Below are 17,291 nucleotides of genomic sequence, written 5' to 3' on the forward strand. Positions count from 1 at the left end.
CCTGGGTGAGGGATCATTCCTTTTCCATTAGGTTTCTTCCATTGTATGTATTGTTTTGGGTTGTCTGTCCCGCTGTACAAATTGTACAACAACTTAAGGCTAAATTGGGGGTAATTGGGCTATAAAAAGACTTTTTACTTATCTTATCCGGAAGATTCTAATACCCAGGAATGTAAATTAACAATATTTTTATTCAAAACATGCAAGCTGCCAACACAATCTGACGGTGGTCCGTTCCTTCTTAGTTCACAGATTACTTTTTTTTCTTCTCTGTGACGTGGAAGAGGCCAAAAAGAGTGTGTTCTCAAGTCCAGTTTTTTTTTTTTTTTCAATCACCGTCACTCCACAGAAGAAGGGGGCGGTGTGCAAATACCTGGGAAATAGCAACATGAGAAAATAGTCAAGAGGGTCACATTTCTCTCCCAATGTTTATGCGCACAGTTTGCTACCATAAAAAAATGATAAAGATTAACAAGGGGCATTCCTCCCCCTCCACCACCACAGGTTAGTGGGCCAAACGATCTGCCTATAGTCTTTCTGCACAGCTTACCTACCTAACACTACTGTGCCTTCATGAGAAGAAGCAGTGGAGAATTTATCAATTTCCCTGAATAACTTTATCTTTTGTGACAGATTGGAATACGCTGGGTCTGTTGGGAAGATCAACAGGTGAGCAAAACACACACTCATGTTTAATGTGTTGTCAGTGTACCATTTGTGTTGTGTTTATGCAGGGTTAGGAGTTAATTAAAAAGAAAGTAAGTAATCAGAAATATATCACAGTATATTGTGATATTTGGATGTAATATATTACTTCTGTAATATGTTAAAAGCAATGCAAATAAATACAAACAAATCAAATCAATAAAAGGGCTTTAACTTGAGTGTATTATGCAGGATAACAGAACAATGCAAGAAATATATTATTTATTAAAAATTCTCTGATTAAATTAAACGTTAGGCCTCAAGAATAGTATGATTTCCAAATGATATTTTAGTTTAATACACAAGTTAAAAGCAAAGGTAGTATTTTTGTTAAACACATCGGGGCTCCACCTACTGTATTAAAACAAAAACAAAATTCAGACGGTACACTTACCAATTCCAATTTCCACCCAATGAAAGCTTTCTTTAGAGGGCTAAATATTAATGAAGTGGAAGACTAGCAATTGTTTTTGCTCGAGTGTGTAAGCTCAATGCCTTGTAATCAGGCTATTCCCATTTTATAGAAACAGTAATCTGATTGGGTCTCTTTTTTTTTGGTGTAACTAACAAAATACATCTTGATTATATTCCCATTACAGGTAATCCGTTACTCCCCAGGCCTGTGTATATGTAGCAACGCTATAACGAATAATGTGTCACTAATGTTAGCTCTTAAGGAACTAAGAAAATGAACCCTGTTTCAGCCTGACCACAATGCAATGCATTATTGAGTCAACTCAAGAAAGAATGACAGCATTTCAGATGTCTAGTCACAATAAATGTCAGGTTATAAAAGTGCATTTATATGGGTTTAAGTCGATGTTTGAATTTTTTTAATATACAGAGTGTACAAAACTGATGCATTACATTGTTGACTTGGGAAATTATTTGATGATTTCTCAAAACGTATTCATTAACTTAGCCAGAAGGCAAAATGCTTGGAGCAGATGATTGACTGACTCTTATCAGCACTCTGCACTGTGGCTCAAACTGCTTCTGGTTCATGTCCAGCGAGAGTAAATTAAGTTAGCCAGTTATTTCTCATGTGATAATGGTGCTTTTTTAAATTAGGTTCCTGCAGTTACTTTGGATGTGAAATCCGCAAGAAAAGCCTGATCTTGGACAACCATAGTCTCGAGTGGTCGGTGAGTTTTCTTTCTCTTATTGTTTCATTTTTCTTACAGAATCAATGTTTTTGCTATCAAGTTCATATTTGGGTATTTATGATATTTCCATATGTTTGATTTACAATAACTGATTCACATCGTACTACTTCCCTGATGGCTCCCACAGGATTGTTGACATCCTCGTGGATTCATCTTCTTATTATAGACACATGCATTTCCAAACATTTGGTCTACCTACAGTATGCTGTAAATGTATTATCTTTTCGATTTACACACGGCATCTATTGCACGTCTGTCTGTCCTGGGAGAGGGATCCCTCCTCTGTTGCTCTCCCTCAGGTTTCTCCCATTTTCCCCTTTAAACTGTGGGTTTTTCTTTGGAAGTGTTTCCTTGTACGATGTGAGGGTCTAAGGACAGAGGGTGTCGTATTGTCATACTGATATTCTGTACAAACTGTGAAGTCCACTGAGACAAATGTAACATTTGTGATATTGGGCTATATAAATAAACAAGTTATCTGAGAAACAAATGTAGGGCATGAGATATGGAAAGAACTTTGGTATTTTGAATCAATAGTGACTGTAATAACCTTCTGATTTAGGACACATGATTCAAGGGCATGACTACTCAACATAAATAGAGTACAGTGCTGTAGAATATGTACATAGTCAGTTCAGGTAAATAAACTGTAGATAGTACAGTTATAGATAGTACTTAGCTCTACACAGTGGAAAAACAGAGACAAAGGATACAGTATCTATGATGACATACAGTTCAATATTTTTGAAATGTGATACACATACAGCACACATTATATGTTCCATAAACTTGTTCAAAATGTATGGCTGAAATTTAAATCTAAATACAAGACCCTTATTTGATACCCTCTGCCCAGGGGTTCTGTTCCCACTGACAGGTCTATCCACAACCTGGGAAACCTTCTGTTACCTAGACTCCAGGGCAAGTCACGCAGGGGGTGTCCGGTTTACAAGCCTGAGTTTCATTACTTGGGCCATCTCTTTTTTCTCATGGCAGTTCCTAAACTTTATACACTTGCTCTATCCTCCGGTATAGCCCAAACACCAAATATGTCATGTTTTTGACTCTGTTAAGTATACTTGAAGTATAGTCTTTCATGCGGTTTCCACAAGGCAGAGTTGTGGCTCACTCACATGTTTGTAATAAAGATAGCTTCCTACAAAATAATCAATGTGAAGCCAAGGGAGAATAAAACATCCATTGATCCGGGTAAAAGCTGCCTGAGGAGAGTTTTTTTTTTTTTTTCTTGGATTAAAGACCAAGCTTTTGTGCTGTTTTTATGCAACGAGCTGTAGTCTGTGTGCTAAAGCTCCACCAGTGGCAGGAATTATTTCTTCCTCTTTGTGACCTTGTCGCTGCATTTATCAGGAATTCAGCTGGTAGAGCAGAGCTTTATTCTGTAGTTGACTCGATCTAGATGCTCTGTGATCTGAGGACGTTTCTCTGGACTTTGCGTTGAGTAAGGTGGGGTGGGGGGGTTTAGGGGTGCTTCAAGGAATGATGCAGGACAATGGAGCGTGGGTACTCTGGATGGACACCCTCCATTGTTCCTCTCATAGGAGATCTTCTTCCAATATGGTATCTGTACATTAGGATTCAAAGCGTTGCAACTTCAATGTCGACTCAGTGCCAGGATGTATCTAAACACTAAGTAAGTACAAGAGTTGCTTTCGTATTAATTATTGATAGTGAAAGTAGTGAGCTATTGTCCTCATGTGTGACTCATGGTCAGAGGTGAAAGAAGTACTCTCTTGTACTGGAGAAACTCCCGGGGCTGCTGCAATCACTCCCGTCCTCTGTCAATCGTCTAATCGTCCATGTGGGGTCGCAGTCGGAGCTGACAAAAAAGGATTTTAAAGGAGAGGTGTCATGCTTTTCCGGTTATTACCCGTCCCCTTGTGTGTTATGAAGGTTTTTATGCATTTAAACGGTGTGCAGAGTCAAAACCCTCAAAGTACACCCTGTAGCGAGTAAAACTCTAACACAGAAAATACCTCCCCAAAACGCCTCGTTGGAGATACGTCATTGTCCATTTGATTCTTCCGGGTACGGCATGATGTCATGCCGTACCCGGAACGAAATGGACCAATCCGCGGAGCCGTTACGTTACGTCCGCGGAGCCGCTACGTTAAGCCCCCGCTGATTGGTCCAAATTGACCAATCCACGGACTTCCTCACACACACATCTGTGTGCAGGGAGCAGGCAGCTCAGCTGATTTCTCCTCCCTGGCTGCAGGCTGATAACAGACAGTTGGGATCGCGGCAAAATTCTCTCTGCAGACCCATTCTCACAGCGTTTATCAACCTTTTTCTTACTTAATATCAAGCCACACTTATTGTTTTTACTTCGACTGTGAGTTTGTGTGTGCTCAGGATGAGTTTGGCTGTGTTTCGCTATGTATGCTAAACAAGGAAACAACACCTCCACGGAGCTCAGCGCGATTCACAACGTCCCGACCAATCAGAGCACACTGTGCTCACAGGGAGGGTGGGGGCTGGAGCTTTTGGAGCTAGAATGAGCCGTTAAAGGCAGAGAGTGAAATTCAGTGAATACACGTAGTTTACAGAGATGCTGTATGAGAAACCAATGTGAGTTTGGAAAAATGCACAGTAGAATAGAATAGGGAGGGATGAAACCCTCTTTAATGGTCACACATGCAGAGCACACAGCACACACAGTGAAATGTGGCCTCTGCTTTTAACCCATCCTAGTACAAGGAGTCTAGTACTAGGAGCAGTGGGCAGCTATTGTACAGCGCCCGGGGAGCAATGGGAGTGGGGGGGGAAGGGGGGTGTCCGGTGCCTTGCTCAAGGGCACCACGGCAGGGCAGGAGGTGAACTGGGACCTCTCCAAGTAGAAGTCCACACTCCATATTTAGGTCTGGTCGGGGACTTGAACCAGCGACCCTACGGCTCCCAGTCCAAGCCCCTACTGACTGAGCCACTGCCAATCTATTTTAGTATACCTCAACAATGGAATTATGATCAGTGGAAATGGCCATGACACCTCTCCTTTAAGAAACTTTTTATTCTTTTACGGAGCTGTGAAAAGTCGTTTTTTATCTCGGGTCCGATCCCAACGCTAGGCCGCGGAGCAGGGCGTTTCACTAGGATCCTCAGCCTCAACACCTGGCTCCAATCCGCTTGCAGAGCTGCCAATTTTGGTTTTATTGACAATTTCAATCTATGTTGGGACCGACCCGCCTTCTTCGGCACTGATGGAATCCACCCCAGCAGGCTTGGTAGCCGCATGCTAGCGGCTAACATGCATCACGCTGTTCAGACCTCTTCCTGACTTTTCCAGCGCCACGTTGACACACCCCCCTCTCCGGCGGTGCAAACAGCAAAAACTGAGTGCAGAAAAGCTGAACGCAGGTGGAGAAAAACAAATCTCCAGGTTCACTTGGAAATATATAAAGAGAGACTCTGCGTCTATAATCAGGAAATAAAAAAGGCACAACAGTCTTTCTTCTCTGACATCATTACCAAAAATAAAAACAACTCACGTGCCTTATTTGCTACCGTCAACAGACTAACAAACCCCCCAGTGTCGATAGCCTCAGAATTTCTATCCACCAGGGCCTGCAATGATTTTGCCTCCTTCTTCACTGACAAAATCATGCAAATTAGACAGGCACTCAGTGCCTCTGCATCAGGTACAGCCAATGTCCTGTTCCTATGTTCACCTAAAGCCAATTCAGACACCATGTCACAATTCCGTCTGATAAATGCTAAAGACCTGGAAGACATTATCCAAAATCTGAAATCCTCCTCCTGCTGCCTTGACATCATCCCGACAGGATTTTTCAAAACTGTTTTTCATTGCTTGGCCTCAGATATTCTACACATAGTAAACAAGTCTCTTCAATCAGGTGTATTTCCACAGGCCCTGAAAACTGCAATAATTAAACCGCTCCTAAAAAAGCATAACCTAGACGAAACCATAATGAATAACTCCAGGCCAATATCAAACCTTCCCTTTTTAAGTAAATTGATTGAAAAAGCAGTTTTTCAACAGTTGAGTAATTTCATGTTTTTAACTGACGGTTTTGATGTGTTTCACTCGGGCTTTCGACCTAACCACAGCACTGAGACTTCACTTGTTAAGGTCTTAAATGACATCCATTTGAACACAGAGAGTGGCAGAATATCAGTGTTAGTATTATTAGATCTCAGCGCTGCCTTTGATACTGTTGACCACAACATATTGCTAGACCGTCTTGAAAACTGGGTGGGAGTTTCAGCAACAGCTCTAAACTGGTTTAGCTCCTACTTGAAGGACAGAACAAACTTTGTCTCAATATAGGCAATTACAAATCAACCCTGATAAATATGTCATGCGGGGTTCCTCAAGGCTCCATCTTAGGACCTTTGCTTTTTAATATTTATATGCTACCTCTGGCTGAAATTATTAAAAAGAGCGATCTAAGCTATCACATCTATGCAGACGACACCCAGATTTTTTTTTAAATTACACCGGGAGACTACTCTCCGATTAGAACACTGAGCAAGTGCATTGAGCACATCACTGACTGGATGACTCAGAACTTTCTCCAATTGAACAAGCAAAAAACTGAGATCATTGTTTTTGGAGCAAAGAAGGACCGATTAAAAGTAATCGCAGAGCTTCAGTCGGCAGACTATAAAGTAACTCACAAAGCAAGAAATCTGGGTGTAGTGATGGACTGAGACCTGCATTTTAACAGTCACATTACAACAGTCATTAGGTCTGCATACTACCACCTGAAGAATATATCAAGGATTAAAAAACTAATGTCGCAACAGGATTTAGAAAAGCTTGTCCATGCTTTTATTTTCAGTAGACTCGACTACTGCAATAGTGTATTCACAGGGCTCACTAAAAAATCTATCAGAAAGCTGCAGCTGATTCAGAACGCTGCTGCTCGAGTACTCACTGACACTAGAAAAGTGGATCACATCACTCCGGTTCTGAGATCATTACACTGGCTCCCAGTCTGCCAAAGAATTGATTTTAAAATACTACTGCTAGTTTTTAAATCACTAAATGGCTTAGGACCGAGGTATATAGACGACCTACTCCATCACTATGAAGCATCCAGGAGTCTCAGGTCTTCTGGGTCGGGTCTGCTCTCTGTTCCGAGAATAACCACTAAACATGGAAAAGCAGCTTTTAGTTATTATGCCCCAACAATTTGGAACAAACTGCCTAAATCGTGCACGTCCGCCAAAACACTTCCTATTTTTAAATCCTGACTAAAAACGCACCTATTTGCCGCTGCTTTTAAATGAGCTGCCCATACTCACACTACAGTATGCCTTTTTAGTCATGTATTCTGTACCAGCTGTGTTTATTTATTTATTTTATTTTCATTATCTTTGCTTTTTATGCCTGTTTTTAAATGCCTTTTTAATAATGTATTTATGCTGTATTTGTTCTTAAATGTCTTTTGCTTTTAATGTGTAAAGCACTTTGAATCGCCACGTGCTGAAAAGTGCTATATAAATAAAATTGCCTTGCCTTGCCTTGTACTCAAGTAAAAGTAGAAGTACCAGAGTGTAGGAATACTCTGTAACTAGTAAAAGTCTTGCAATCAAAATGTTACTCAAGTAAAAGTAAAAACATATTAGCATCAAAATATACTTAAAGGTAGGGTAGTTAATTTTGGAGAAACCAGCTCGAGATCGCTAGAATTTGAAATAACACAACCGGAGAAAATCTGCCACTTCCTTATAGAGCCCCTCCTCCAACACACACGAACGTGCACATGACCAATGAGGGCACGAGATAAGTTTGTGCACAGATGGAAGGCTGACAGGCAGGTAGGCCATCCAGTTATTTTAGCCGGGCCGGCTAAAATGATTGGTCGTGCTTTTTACAGTACTACGGCTTCCACAGATGACATTTATTTATGGATTTTTTTTGTCAAAGCACTTAAGATATTCATTGCTATCGGGATGTTAAGAGCATTCCATGGAATATAACAAAAAGTGTGTCTCGAGCCGGTTTCTCAAACTTACCTACCCCACCTTTAAAGTATCAAAAGTAAAAGTACTCATTATGCAGATTGGCCCATTTCAGAATAATATATATTGTATATTTGGAACATAATTATTGATGTGTTTATCAAAGCTGGTAAAGGTGGAACTTATGTTTAATTGATTTACTGCTGGGTAGCTTGTGAATTTTATCCAGTTTATAATTCACATTATGAATCATAATCTGCAACGTAATTAAAGGTATTCATGTAATGGATTTAAAGTACACTATTTTACCTCTGAATTGTTGTGGAGTAGAAGTACAAAGTAAAATAAAATTGAAATCAAGTAAAGTACAAGTACCTCAAAAGTGTACTTAAGTGCAGTACTTGATTAAATGTACTTAGTTACTTTACACCACTGCTCATGGTTTAGGCTACTTGCACAGAGAAGAAGAGGGCTCAAGGGCAAGTTGTTTTCGGAAATCGTTATAAAGCGAAAATCATTGAGATTTTACTCCGGGTTTCTTTGGAATCCCTTTGTTTACGGGGGCTAACTGCACATGCAGAATAATACTATAGGTCCCCTAACACTGGTGGCAGCACAACAAACCATTATCATGTGTCTGCGTGGAACAGCAAAAGTGAAAGTAGTTTGTTAATACTGCCGACAGTAGCTCCATGTTTTGCCATTGAAAGCTTGTAATGTGATGCTGCAGCGGTAGGACTTTTTTTTTTTCTTCCGGAAATCTCAAATGTGTAATAAGTCCAATATATAAATGTTGCATTGCTTTTATCAGTGGGTAATATCGTCACCATTGTGTAATCTCTTTAGGGCATGATGCAGTTGTATTGATTTTAAGATTGATGAGAAACAGTTTCTTACTCTGTTTAAAAGGGAATTATTATCTTCCTTACCCAGTCCAACAGTGTTAACATCATTATGTTTTATGAGTGATGTTGTGCAGTAAAAGGATTTAAGTAAAATACAATTAAAATAGAAATGGTGGTAATAAAGGTAGGCCATGAAAGACATCAATCAATGAAAGGTTGGTGTAAAGTTCATCAAAGCGAGCGCTGTATCTGAACAGGGCCGGCCCTAGGCACTGGCGAATTAGCCGGTCGCCTAGGGCGCCAGATCTGGAGGGGCGCTGCGCTGGGAGAAAAAATAAATAAAAATGTGCTGCCTAATTTTCTGCCCTTGATGTAATACATTTACATTAATAATTGAATAAAGTAAACACCCTTTGCACCCCGGGCCGGCAACATTTTACATTTGCCCTGTACGATGTGCGCTGGAAGTGATGAAAGTGGGGGATGTTGACTTATCAGGCGCCCGCAGCTCACAGCCAAAGTGCGAGCGAGCCTCCGAGCGAGCAAGAGAGAGGGAGAGAGGGCGCGCATCCGTACCGCGGATTGTTGTTGGATTGAGGCTAATAACTACAGCTCAGTGAGGTAAAGGACTCTGAGTGTTTAGATAGTTCACTTTAGTCTAAGTTATCTCAGCGTCAGCAAAATGCAATGTAATCTCAGTGGGTCTCAAATATAATAAAGCTGACTTTATTTGATTAACTTGTAGTAAAGAGAGACTTTAAACATTTTGTGGAGCAGGCTTTAATTCAAGGTTTATTCATCAGTCATCACAAGTTTATGTGTAATTTCTAACCCTGAATTAACACAGATTGTTTAAACTCTTAAACCCAAAAGCATGCCTTTTTTTAAAAAGTCAAAAATACAACAATCCTTGTTTCTCATCCTAAGAGTTGATAAGGGGTTTAAGAATTGGAAAAAGCTTCAGGCTCAATGTCCAGTTCAAGATACTAACATGGAAAAACGGAATCCACCTAGAGTCCCTTGAATTATAGACACGTTTTTAAACCTTGAACAGTTGCTGCATGCTCCTATTTTGCCTAAGTGTTGTCTGCTGTGAAGAAAGCTTTTTCTTTTCATCTTGTATTCATGTTCTGTATGTGTCTCAGATGTTTGCTTGAAAATGATTTGCAACTAGGAAGTAATACTTGAGGCATGGAGAAAGATAATATTCACTAAGGTCGCATTGACACCAGCCTTGTTTAGTCCGGTTGAATCGAACCCTGGTGCGTTTAGCCGCTTGGTGCGGTTCGTTTGGGTCGGTGTGAGACCTCTGAAGTGAATTTAACAACCGGACTCTGGTCCGCTTAAAAGAGGTGGTCTCGGACCGCTTGCAAGTGAACTCTGGAGCGGTTCATCGCTGATGTGAACGCAGTCTGCACCAAAACATAGGAAGCGTAGTATTTACGAGTCACAAGAACGCAGATGTTTTCAAAATCTGTGGTTAAAGAGTGAAGCAGAATGAAGTGTTGAACAGTGTCGTGTAAAGTAAAAATGCTTCGTCAACAATACATAAAAGTAAGAGCCACCTGTCGTCGGTGAAACGTCCCTCCTTACTGCATAACGTCTCTCATTAGGCTATATGTGTTATAATGTTTTTTAACGCACGTCGTCTGATTGTATAATCATATGTGCTGTCCACTAGATTCTGTTGATATGCTCCCCAGATTAACAGCAGCATGAAAATAACCTGCCGATGGTCCATTGCGGAGGCTACGGTAGAAATTAGAGATGGGTGAGTCCTGATTCATCCGGATCATTAACCCGGATCCTAGTAATGAGCTGGTTGTGACGAGTCTCGCCTCTCGATTAACCCGAGTCCTTTGGGTCCTACACCTGGTGACGTACAAATTAAAACTATAAATTGCGTCACTCGCTACTCTCCTTATAACATGTAAAATCACATTACAACGTACCCCAGTCCATCTGCCTAGCCTTTAGCAAGTAGGATAGCTGCCAGAAGTTATAGTTTGGTTCAGGGGAGTGGACGCGGATCAGTGAAACTTTGTGCGGACTCGGAGCCGTAACCGTAGCAGATCCAGAGATCCAGATATCCAGGCAGACTCATCATGTACGAGTCAACAGCAGACTCAGATTCGCAAACCCTGACTCACTGAATCAAGGGAACTTCCTTCACTTCCTGCAGACTCGTGAGTCGTGGGGACTCAGAGCCGTAACCGTATAGCAGATCCAGACTCGTCATGCACGAGCATGGCCTCGGGAACTGGGAAGTCATTTTATTTAGGGGGTGCGGACAAAAGTGGGGAAAGATTTCAACAACAATAACATGCAGTTTTTCAAATGTAGACCATTCGCAGCCCCGCCTCCAGCACCCCTACTTCCCGTGGCTATTGTGCACAGGTCAACAGCAGACTCAGAGATTCGCAAATCCTGAATTTCTACGCTCTTGGTGATGCTGACTCAAATTACTCAAAGGACTCGTATGATCCGGATCCCTTCAATGACTGACTCGGAAGACTCCGAGTCCGTAAAAGGATCCGGATTTGCCATCTCTAGTAGAAATAGCCGGGATTTGTGTTTTTACCCCCTTAATGTCTGACCAATTGTTGAACAGCATTTCCGTGCACATGACTTGTGTTTAAAATGTATAGTCCGTTTGAGTTTTGCCCTTGTGAACCAAAACCGAACCTTCTGAAAAATGAAACAATGTAACAAACTGTCGTCTGGTGCGCACCAGACAAACGGAGTATTAGGTGTGAATGCGACCTTTAATCTGCAATGTGCAGTACCAACCTGGTCTAATTTAAGGTTATTGCTGATTTATCTACCAAGGACCTTCTAACCAAAGGAGTCATATGTTGTAAATGGTTGGTTCAATGTGGAGAGGTGCTTTTAGAGATTGCATTCTTCTCCCGTCGATGATCGTTTCAGTAGTCTTGTTTTTCCATTGAATTCCCCCTGCACTGATTGACCACCTTTCTTCACCTCCAGCCTGTAGGCGTCTTTGGAGATCACCTTTTGATTACAGTAAAAGCAGAACTGAAATCAATAGACAGAATTCTAACATATGGTTTTGTTTTCGAAGATGAAGTTTAATGACATTGACATGGGTTTGGTGAGTCCATAAAAGGGAGGTAACTTTGTATGCACCATGATTCAAAATAAGATAATGCTCTCTACTGCATTCATAACCACTGATGTCAGAGCTCAAAGCTACCAGAGGCGCGGGAAGGTATTTTGAGTGGGGGTGCTGTCCGATGTGCTAATTACGCACACACACAGTGGCATAACAATGGACTCCAGTGAACACTATTACGGGCACTATAGAGCACGCACAAGAGCGCGAGCACACACACACACATGATATTGACCGATACAGATTATGCACGGCGGCAGCAGCAATAACCATAAAATAATAATTCAAATAAGATAAGAGATAAGAGTACAACAAAATTACAATATGAACTCAAGGTGCCAACGCGCAACAAGACAATATAAAAACAAGACAATATAAAAACAAGAAATGGGACTTAAAGGTGGGGTAGGTACATTTGAGAAACCGGCTCGAGATACACTTTTTGTTATATTCCATGGAATGCTCTTAACATCCCGATAGCAATGAATATCTTAAGTGCTTTGACAAAAAATCCATTAAAAAATGTCACCTGTGGAAGCTGTAATACTGTAAAAAGCACGACCAATCATTTTAGCCGGCCCGGCTAAAATAACTGGATGGCCTACCTGCCTGTCAGCCTTCCATCTGTGCACAAACTTATCTCGTGCCCTCATTGGTCACGTGCGCGTTCGTGTGTGTTGGAGGAGGGGCTCTATAAGGAAGTGGCAGATTTTCTCCGATTGTGTATTTTCAAATTCTAGCGATCTCGAGCCTGTTTCTCAAACTTACCTACCCCACCTTTAAATAGACATGATAGGGATGTACATAAATAATTAATAAATTAAATTGCACGGAAGACATGATTAATCACAATAATTAATTGTGATTAATTAATTATTGTTAATTGTGATTATTATGATTAAATACCACAAACATGATATTAACCAGTATACAGATTATGCACGGCGGCAGCAAATAACCAAACATGATTAATAATGCATGTTTTACCTATTTGAAGACCCCAAATGTGGACTTCCGTTCAGGGGTGTTGTCGATGAATCTTTTCATCAGTGGCTGGATGTCCATCCGATCAAGATTGTCACTGTGTACGTGCATTACGGCCAGGTGTGTCAGTCGTCTCTGTGTCATCTTGCTCGAAAGCCAGGTTTTGAGGCGGCGAAGGGTGGAGAAGGAACGCTCAGAGGAAGCAGCAGAGACAGGTAGACATAGACAAAGTTCGATCAACTTTTCCACTTCTGTCAGGAGTTCCCTGGTTTGAGGATGCAGTGCTCCGATGAATCCTGCAACGTCTTGAGCTGTCTTGAGTCCTTTTGTCTTGGAGAGGTTACCCAACAATGTGAGCTGCATATGTAGACGAGATTTATCGAACTGATCGGGCACCTGTGCAGCAGTGATCTCTCTCATGCCTGAGTATTCTCCGTTTGTGGCATTGATGACAGTTTGCTCTCTCAGGGCAGCAACTTGTAGGCCTTCTTGGTCAAATCGGCGATCCAGCTCGGTTGTCACAAGATCCAAGGCCTCATAGAACTCACGCCGCCACTGCTGCTCTCCTACATCAGTCACGATGGCCTCTGTCTCCTCCGTATCTCTTAATCGGGCAGGGGTTCTGTTGGTTCTTGGAGGAAGGGGCATTTTCAGGTTGTTTCTTTCTGCACAAGCAGTCACTTTGGCAGTCATCTCCATGCATGCGCTGTCGTAGCACACACACACTCCAGTGCCCCCTTCGCACTTGCCTTCTCACTTTGGAGAGCTCTGGCTACGGTCTCGCATGGTCCAAAAAGAGCCTCACAGCACAAAAGGCCAAAGTATGTTTTGGCTTTTGTGGCTTGTATAGACCAGATACTTTTGCCCGAGTATCTCCCCTGACTGTCTTGTCTTGCTCAAGCATCTTCAGTGTCTGCAAAAGGGCTGTATATGAGGAGACAACCCGTGAAATCGCCCTTGTGCGTACGGCCCACCGAGTCGGGCATAATGACAGCAAGTTGCAAACCGCCTCATCATCACCAAACATGGACTGGAACAGCATCTTGCGCTTTGATGACTCCCCGACCACCACTGAGACAAGTTTAATGTGTCTGCAACAACACAAACTTCCCTCGCCACTTCTTGTAATACCAGATCAAGTGCATGGTTACTACAGTGCACGTATAGTGCAGATGGACACTGCTCTTTCAGTTTGGCTTGCACACCCGAGATGCGGCCCGACATATTCGCAGCACCATCGAAGCAAAATCCCCTGAGACGCTCCAGTGGCAAATTCAAGCGCAGAAAAACATCCTTTATGCAAGAAAAAAGTGTTTCTCCAGTTGAATCAGGTGCACTGTAAAATCCAAGGAAAGCATTCACTGCCTCAAGTTTTGAATCCACGTATTGCAAAGTAATGGAAAATTGCTCTGATGTACTTATATCAGTGGTCGCATCTGCAGTAAGACCATAGAAAGAATGCTCTCTCGCTTCGGACACGATTTCTCTTTGAACAGCATGGGCGAATATCTCCAGTATTTCATTTTGTACTGTGTCGGACATCCAGTTGTCTCTTCGCTGCAGCCACTCCCGGCATTTTGGCAATGTAAATGTCCGCTCCATCATCAGTTTCCATAGCACCCCATCTCGATTGTTATGGCCTCTTAATGATAGTCCTAAGCTGCCGATGAATCTTACTGATCTGAATATTAGCTCTAGGACTGTTCTGGCCATTGTTTGCTCTTTCTCAACAATCTCTGACAGTAGAGCATTAATGGGAGTGTTGAGCAGCGAAGCAAGCATTCTCTCCGATTCTGAGTGAATGTCAGACAACTCGTGCTGGCTAAACTTTGTGGCCTCCTACTGTAAATGAACTTGTCTTTCTGTCATGTCTTAAGCCCTTCTCTATGGCTTTGCAGCAGGTGAAGCAAAGAACGGTGTCTTTCTCCGTGACATAATGCACCCATTTCCACCGGGTAAACCAGCTTTTCTGAAATGACCGCTCGAAGGTCTCTGTCCCAATTTTTCTGGCAGGAAAACTTATGTCTGGTCGACACGGCTCATCAAACCCCAAAACGTTAGGTGTCGGGTCTAGCTTGTCAACTGCACCACCTGGTGTGTGGCCATGGCTAGCGTTAGCCGAACTGCTAGCTCCAGTTTCCTCGGTGCTGCTGCTAGGAGGCTGGTGCTCGTTGGTGGTTGTTGTGGTGGTGGTAGACAAATGTCCTGCCCCTGCATCTTCTAATTCAATATTTTTAGCATATTTAGTGTTTTTTTTTGCGCCATGTCAGTTACTTGTGTTGTTGTGCGTCACGTTAAAAGTAGCCGACTAAAAACTAACAACAAACTTTTTTTCCACATCTTTTTTTATTTTTCTTCCCTGAAGCAAAATAATGTATTATATAGTTTTAAATTATCATTTGAATAATAATATATAATATAAAATATAATCTCAGGCACAATGAAATGAAAATAAAATACATTTGCAGGCAGGGGTGCTCCGCTCCGCCTGCCTGTCGCTAGGTGCTGCTGCAGCGCCCTCAGCACCCCCCTTCCCGCGCCCCTGAAAGCTACTGTATATGCAACAGGTTTATGAATAAAGACATGCTCAACTAAGGACATATTGCCAACAGCTTTAGCAGTATGACACTATACTCATGTTAGCTGCAGTTCAAGGTAGGTAATCTAATAGAATAATTAAACCGGGCTCTCGGACAACTCAGGATATCAAGCATTTCTAAAATCTGGTCTTCAGTTTGACAGATAATATTGAAGTCATTAATTAGAAGTTTTGTTATGAGTCTTGACTGAGATTTCAATGTTAAAAAAAGGCCTTTATTTTTTCTCATACTGCCTGTGCTGCAGCACCTCTTTTCACCCTCTGTAATTACAGCTGGTCAGAGGACATTCAGCTGCCTCTTGACAAAGCAACGTTTTTTTTTTTAAAAGTAGAGTGCTATCAAATAGTACAGAAACATAGCTAATGTTTCTTTTTACCGCAACTCTGCTGACCCAAGTATTATATTACCAAGACAGACCGGGAATGGGGTGACTCATCAAAGTTAATAATTTGTCAGATACAGATGACGGTCATTTCTGTTTATACTGTCGGGTCAGTAGTCGTCCTGAAAGCATTGGATACACAGCCTGCGTGGGTGAGTTTACCCAAAGTACTTACCATTCAGCCTGGGGAAAAAGGTGGAAACACATTGATTTATTTTGTCATTAGGGTCATGATCTGTCAGTATTATAATTTAAGTGGGTTTAATCTTTCTTTAGATATATGTTATTTACTTAATCATGTGGGATATGTGACCTTTAAAAAATAAATAATTGTCTCTAGCATTTAACTGGTTGTGAGATTCATGTTTCGTGCTGGTAAAGGTGCAGCTAGTTTTAATTACTTTAAAGTAGCTTGTGAATTTACTCCAGGTGTAACTAAAGTCTTACTTAATTGTTGATTATATTCTGCAAAGTAACTAAAGGTATTAAATAAATGCATTGGAGTAAAAGTACACGATTTGAATTGTAATGAAGTAAAAAGTAGCAGAACATGGAATTGCTCATGTAAAGTACCTCAAAATTGTACTTAAGTACAGTACTTGAGTAAATGTACAGTTACTTTACACCACTGTCAAATTGTCTTAATGATTTCCACCATATCACTCAGCCCCAGCATCTATATAAACACAACTTGCGTTACACAGATGGGAAAAGTGATTCTCAGCACTTCTCAACTGATAATGTAAAAATATACTTATGTAAATATACTGTATTTACATAAAATGTGTTCTACTATTGTAATGAATGTCCAACGGCATCAGACTGATATAAGACATTAACCAATACCTTGTTCAGACTAAACTATAAAGCATTGGCAACAACCTCTATTGGGAGACTTTATTTTATTCCAATTTGCTAACGCTGTTCCAGCCTGAGAAGGTCACTTTGTCAGCCACCGAAGGTCAATACAACTTCCTGATAGCCAACCAACCTGATTTCCTCTGCATGTTACACAATCAGCCAGACGGTGGACTCATGGCGCACATGGATAAACTTGTTTGTTTTTGTATTGGGGATTCAGTCACACAGTGCATCTACTATAGTATTGACTTTTTATGCACAACTAAATTGTAAAGCTGTAAGTGCGTGTTTTTTTTAGATATTTACAGTATAGGTAGTTTATTGTAACCAATGTGTGAGGTATTGGTACAATATCCTGAATTCAACTGCATTTCACGATTGGCTCAGTTGTACCACAGAAAGTTCTACTTGTAGTCAGTTGACCTTGAGTTCAGAGTTTTTGAAACTATTTCAAATTCAAGTCGAATTTCATTATAAGCTATCAAGCTTCGACCCTCAATAGTGATGACAAATTGTGAAGATGAACAATGATTTATTTTGCTAATTTGTTCCTGATGTACTGAAACTGACTGATTTGGCATAACCGCAATTAAAGCTGTAAAAAGTGTCTGAAAGCTAAATTGGAAATATTACATTTTGAACTGACATTGGAATAAATGCCATTATATC

General features: G+C 41.2%; 1 protein-coding gene across 1 annotated transcript in view; it reads left to right on the forward strand.

Moving 5' to 3' along the window:
* Positions 1 to 629: 629 nt before the first annotated feature.
* The window catches only part of slc2a9l2 (solute carrier family 2 member 9, like 2), a 115,456-nt gene continuing 98,794 nt past the window's right edge, over positions 630 to 17,291 (forward strand). The window contains exons 1-2 of the mRNA XM_034121561.1: positions 630 to 669; positions 1,777 to 1,850. The gene's annotated coding sequence lies outside the window, so the exon portion shown is untranslated. The remainder of the gene's footprint in view (positions 670 to 1,776; positions 1,851 to 17,291) is intronic.

This window comes from Trematomus bernacchii, unplaced genomic scaffold, assembly GCF_902827165.1.
Source record: "Trematomus bernacchii unplaced genomic scaffold, fTreBer1.1, whole genome shotgun sequence".
Taxonomy (NCBI): Eukaryota; Metazoa; Chordata; class Actinopteri; order Perciformes; family Nototheniidae; genus Trematomus; species Trematomus bernacchii.